The sequence below is a fragment of the Neophocaena asiaeorientalis genome, unplaced genomic scaffold (assembly GCF_003031525.2).
Source record: "Neophocaena asiaeorientalis asiaeorientalis breed wild unplaced genomic scaffold, Neophocaena_asiaeorientalis_V1.1 scaffold379, whole genome shotgun sequence".
In the NCBI taxonomy this organism is placed as follows: domain Eukaryota; kingdom Metazoa; phylum Chordata; class Mammalia; order Artiodactyla; family Phocoenidae; genus Neophocaena; species Neophocaena asiaeorientalis.
This window is the reverse complement of record NW_020172145.1, coordinates 3,605,370-3,612,019: the sequence shown is the minus strand read 5'-3', so window position 1 is coordinate 3,612,019 and position 6,650 is coordinate 3,605,370.

Here is a 6,650-nt window from a genome sequence, read left to right as displayed (position 1 = left end):
GGATTTTTTTTTAACATCAAATGTTTAAAAGTTTATATATATATATATATATAATTTTGAAAAATTACTTGTATAACTGGAGCAAAATCATGGGTTTCTGAAAATATTTATATATTGTTCAGTCCAACACAGTGCAGTTCCTGTGTTAAATTAAAATTGGTCATTTTTCATGGCTTGTGATAGTGACCTGGTTTCAATGTAAAAAACTCTGAAGACATCGCATACCCAAAAGTAAGGTAATGCTGAGTGACAGTTTGATTAGTCTTTCTCATGCGGGAAAAGAAGAAAATGAGTATTATTTTGGGCAGAAGTAATTAAGCCTCAGTGTTCCTGTTCAATGTCTGTGGAAGAGTTTTAGTGATATTAGAAGAACAAAAGAAGAAGGGCGCTAGGTACAGACTAATGCCACTTCCAATTTTGTGATTGTTGTAGATGGAAAAACGTACAGCTTGAGCGTCAGATTCTAAAGGCTCATCATATATGTATTGAACTTACTATTGGAATGAAACATACCTCAGTGACACAAATCTGGGAAGAATTTCATAGCATACACTTTGATGCTGGGATAGGTTTAAGTCTGATCCACAGCCAAACACCAGTGCTCTTATTTTGTGCATTTTCAAAATCAGCTCGCTTTCTTTACTTATATTTTCCCTCACCCTGTCCATTGTGCTTTATTAATATATGTCTGTTTCCATGTTATTTGATAGATGATAGATGCTATCTGCAGATGATAAATTTCTTTGAGGGAAGATCTATATAATTTCTCCTTTCTCCAATAGTAAGGGTTTATTAAGATGCTTCATGTTCTTAAAAAGTAATAAATAATCTTCAAGTTTATCTTAAGTATTAAATAATATAAATATGTATTGTTACTCTGAGTGGCAATTTAATGCATATATTTTATCCATTAACACAAAAGGCAACAATTATAACTTCTGTACATCCTAAATGATTATGTAGCTTTGCCTTTTTTACATGTGGTTAGTTCTCCAATTACATATAAATAGAATGAATCCACATTTTATTTATCAATCTGGGAATCAAATTTTAAGACTAAAAGGAGGAGAAATTCCTACTCTTTTAGTTATCTGGGAAGCTAGCATAACCCTACATGTAGAAAGTGTCAGTATAGATATTTGTGATCAAGTACAGTATGCCCTCATTATATATACTAAGAATTTTCTATGACCATTTTATATAAAATAGCATTTCCCAAAGCTTCCCACTATTCTCCTTTATGCTTCATACTCCCTTTCTTTATAACTGTAGCTGACACATACTGCAGTATCACTAACACTCAAAGTTCTGTTCTAAGTGTTTTGCATGTATTAATTTATTTAATATGCTCTATAATTGGGTTATTATTATCTGTGATTTACAAACTAGGAAACAGAAATACACAGAGACTTAGAAATGAGTCCAATGTCATGCATGTCATACAGCTAGTAAGTGAAGGAAGGGGGCCCCAGGTTTCAAAACCTGGCAGTTTGTCCAGAGTTTGTGCCCTAAGCAACTGTACAAAACTGTCTCTTCTTTCATACAACTTACTGCCACTTTGCATATTGTATATTTTTGTGTGTGTATGTTTATCTATTTATCTTCTCTCTCTCCCCAAAAGGATGCAGGCTCTTTAACAATACAGATTTTTCTTTTTCTTTTTTACACTGCTGACCCTCATTAACTAGAATGTCTGGCTCATAGTAGGCCTCAAATATTTATAGAAGCAGTCAGAGAATGAATGAACCATTACCAACTTTACATCTACATTATTTTCACACATATATGTTTTGACAATATCATGTTTATGACTTCAGAGTCCTGAGCCCTCTCTAGTAGGTACATATGAAGCAAAATATGAATCTAAAATAATCCCATAAATAACATGAAACTGAAGGTAAAATCACATGGACGTTCCAAAGTGCCTGTAAAGAGAGAGCATCCATTTAGGATAGAGCAGAAAGGAAATAAGCAGTACCAGAATAAAGCAAGAGAGCTTAAACATGAGTTTATGAGAAAAAGAGAGACCCCTGAGACTTCTGGAGTGGTAGTCTTCTATGTGTACTGTGTGCACATTTTGGCATAAACAAAGGAATGTGTAGGGGTTCTGGAATAAATCATAATTTTTATTTCATCTTAAGTTACATTTGTTTGTAAGATTTTAATGTATATAATTACTGCACATGCAAAATTCATAAATAAATTGATATGGATTATAAAGGCAGACTGTGTTTAAAATCTAGCAATTAGGTGACCAAATAAAGTAGCTTTGAGGGCGTCTGCAAGTGTCACCTGAAAAAGAAGCCACTTTAAAACATGGCCATCCTCGGGTATTTCATCATTTCAGTAACCTTTCTCACAATGGCTTTCACAGATCTACACCAGTGAGGCCATAGCTTTGTGCAACAATTTTTTTCTATTCTGGGTCTTGAAGCAGCAGAAATTCTGGGACCTATGTCTATGAACCCTGATCATACCACAGCAGCCTGACTGTCATCTGTGGTATCTGGGCATTTGAGGTTAGAGGAGGGAGAGAGGTGGCCATAGAGCAAGAGGAAGAGGCAATGGGCAGCTGTTTTATCAGCACTGCCATCATGTGCAGCTTTAGAAATAGCCTAGCTCTCATATCCTCTCTCCTAATAACTTGCCAATATATTGTTGGTAGTCAGAAATGACTTTAAAAACAGGCCGCTCTCATAATTATAGAAAGAAAGCTAAAACTACATATTCTCTGAGAAATGTACTGCAATGAGTGAGTTTTTTTGTTTTGTTTTGTTTTGTTTTTTACGGTACACAGGCCTCTCACTGTTGTGGCCTCTCCCGTTGTGGAGCACAGGCTCCGGACACGCAGGCTCAGCAGCCATGGCTCACGGGCCCAGCCACTCCGGGGCACATGGGACCTTCCCGCACCGGGGCACGAACCCATGTCCCCTGCTTTGGCAGGCGGACTCTCAACCACTGCGCCACCAGGGAAGCCCGCAATGAGTGAGTTTTAATAAAAATAAAAATGTCTCTCAAATCCCATTCTGTTTTAATGTTGCATGGTTGGCCTCTGATGTTGCATGGAGCCTGACATAGTATGTAATGGATCCTAGTGAGGGAGCAGGAAGGAAAGGAAGCATCAGAGAACAGTTTCCTTATTTTGTAACACTGTGCCTAGTCTTAGCTGACTTTTGTGAGAGTAGATAGAAAGAATAGGTGAAGACTTTCAGATCTGGTTGCGAATCTTAGGTGAATTAATATTAATCTTTCTGCGCCTAAGTTACCCTATTTGTGAAACAGGAATAATAACAGTACGTACCTCATAAGGTTGTTTTGAAGATTAAAAAGGAAGTGTATTTAAAGTGCCTATAATATAATCTGATACACATTTAAAAATATCTGTTATTTGTAGTAGTAGGAGGAGGAGAAGGAGGAGTATATTGTCTCAAAATGAGAGCCAGCTTTGATACTATGGGACGGACACACTAGTATTTCTACTTGTAAATTAACACTTGATGCCACGATGAATTAGAAAATTCTCAGAATAAGTTTTTTTGTAGTGAATCTTATTTCTTTCATCAATGACAGATTCTACATCATTAATTTGCCTAAATTTATTTATTTCTGATGACTTGAGAAAGAACACACTGTTATGATAGCAGCTGTCCTTTTAATTTTTTCTTATATTTCTGGAAAAAGTCTTCTTTTATATAAAGAATTTCCAAATATGAATTAATTGCAAAATTTTAGCTCTCCTTTTTGTGTCCTATGAGGCCAAGTTGCCAGATATTTAGTTGAAGTTCATGCACCATTTACAATTTATTAAACATATTTGTTTCTAAAAAATTTGCAAATATATATCTCTTTTTAAAACTTTTATGCTGGGCATGTTTTAACTCTATTTGTGGTTATATAAGTTTATAACCCTTTTTGTGTCAGCTTTAATTTTTATGTCTTGTAGCACCAGTAACAGTTTCCTTATTCTTAATCTGCAAATTTAATCCACAGCACTGGGATAGAGTATTGGGTATTTGCTGCCTTAACAAAATAACATGTCCTTTATTATCCTTAAATCCTTGGAGTAAACATAGAAGAATGTGATGAAACATTCACATTCTCAGTTTTCTCTTTCTTGAGATGCAGTTGAAAAATATCATTATTATTATAATTTGAGTGTATTGTGCTTCCTCTGAGGTACACTCTGCTAGTGTGAGGAACTTGGCTATGTCCCAGTAGATGACTGGTTATTCCCTCAAATGTCCTAAATACCTCCTGCAAAGGACCAAGGGAACTCAGCAGTCTGTGTTAGTTCAGCAAGTTACAGAATTTCTGTAAAAATGGCTTCTGATTCAAATATTACCCAGCATGGTCAATTATTGGACATATCTTTTTCTAAATTCATAATTCAAAAAAATCTCTTTAGATACATCTGGGTAAGATTAAACAAACTTCCATAAATCACTATAGGAATGATCTAACAGCACCATTGTACAACTGGTAAAAATAAGTATCTGCTTATTACCAGGTCAAAACTATATCTCCAAATTTAGCTTTATTCTCTCACAAAAATATTTACTCTACTGAATGTCAAAATCATCGTTACACTAAGTCCTCCCATCTTAGAATAATCATTATCCTTCCTACTGAGTTCTATCCCTGTTTTACAATCTGCCAGAAACGGCTCTAATGAAAATGAAATGGAAATCATGTCTGTTAATATTGACCTTAACTGAATTTATTGGTCAACCAACAGAACAGTTTTTTTTCATTTGTAGATGTAATGCACTACAGGAAAATCTCTATTTCCAAATAATGTGTGTAGTACCGATGTTAAATACATATTGTCATATTTTCTCATATATGTAAGTGGGAAATGCTTTGATCATGAAATAACACCACTCTCTAGGCATCTCCTGGAAGAGTTTATTTTAAATGTTATAATTAATATTTTAATATTTTAATTTTATTTAAATGAGTATAGACCAGTATATTAACTATAGTAAATTGAGAGTAAAGTTTTTTTTCTCGTTAGTATCAAGGAAAATACAGAAGAAAACAATTACGTGGAATATATTAAGGAAGTTTTTCTATTTAAAGAAAAGCAACCTTAAGTTGTGATCTATACTGGGAGTCAAGTTCATGTTGTACATTTCTATATTTATTGGTTTTCTATTGCTGAGTGACAAATTACTACAAACTTAGTGGCTTAAAACATTATTATCTATTATATTATAGATTATTATATCTATATAATTATATAATTATAATATATATAATTATCTATGTGCTATTTAGCTTAGCACAGCTTAGCTAAATCCTCTGATCAGTGTCTTAAAAGGCTGCAATCAACATTTGAGGTACAGGTCGTCTTCCAAGCTCACTGGTTTCATTTAAAAACAAACCCAGACTTAGGTAAAGAAACTGTACTCAAAAAGGGTATTACTGATCTCAGGATCTACAAGTGTCTCAAAAAGCAAACAGGAGAAGGCTTTTCTTTTATAGAGAAAGGAAAATAGGACTTACAGGAACTTTGTGCGGGAGAGGGACAGGTGATGGCCAAAGCAGTATGCTTTAACAGGAACTGTTTCTCCCAGTGGTTGGTTCATTCTTGGAGTGAGGTGTTACGGGGGGGGTGGGTGTTCTGCACCTTAGTGCTTGCTTAATCTTGGGGATGAGCCAATGTTCCCGGGATTGCTAGAAAGTATAGAGAGACTGAAAGATGGCAAGTAAGAACTGAAGAAGGTAGAAAAAGTTTAAGATGATTTGTAATGAAAGTGGTATGTGGAAGCTAGTAATATTTTGTGAACTTTATAAAGGCTCCTGCAAAATAGTGTTTGTGAACTAAGGAAATTGTTTAAGGATCTGGGACCAAACCTAAACATGTAGATATGAAACATATAAGCATAAGAATAAAGTGCTGTAACTGATGTAATTTCACTAGAGCATGGAAACTGTAAGCATAAAGAAAATAAATGAAAAACTTTGAGGGACCAGACATTAATTAACTTTGAATTCTAGACTTCAGCATTTGAGCTTTACAACACACCAATCATTATAATGATTCAGACTCTGAATTAATCTTCTGTAAGAATACAATGATCCATTTAAAATTGTTCTCTTTAAAAATTGTACAGCGATAAATGAGTCACTGACTATGTAAGTTTTCCATGCTATAATCTAAGTTTCTTCATCTTTTCCCCACAAATATTTGGATATGGGCTAATTTTAGAAAAAATTACGAAGTGGTAAGGTACTTGTCTTTGGACCACTCAGTGTCTGATTATCTTTGTTGCTTTTTCAGCAAAACTTGGTAAAATGTCATTAATTTTAATAAAAGTAAACGTGGTATGTTATCTATATTCTCAATACACATATAAATGGTAACATTTTATTGTATTATTTTTACAATATGACATTTAATGAACATGTGCAATCTAAGTTTTTAACACATTAGAATTGACAACATATCCTGCATATGTTTTATTAGATAATTTCAATGCACTGTTTTTTCAAGACAGTGAAACAAAAATAATTCTTATCTTGATGTTTGAAGCCAAAATGGAAAATTATTTTTTCCAGAATTTAAGAGGCTTTCTTAGTACTAAAGAAAATTAGGGCTCCTTTAGTGTTGTCAATGAAAATTTTTCAGATGACAGAATTCATTGAAA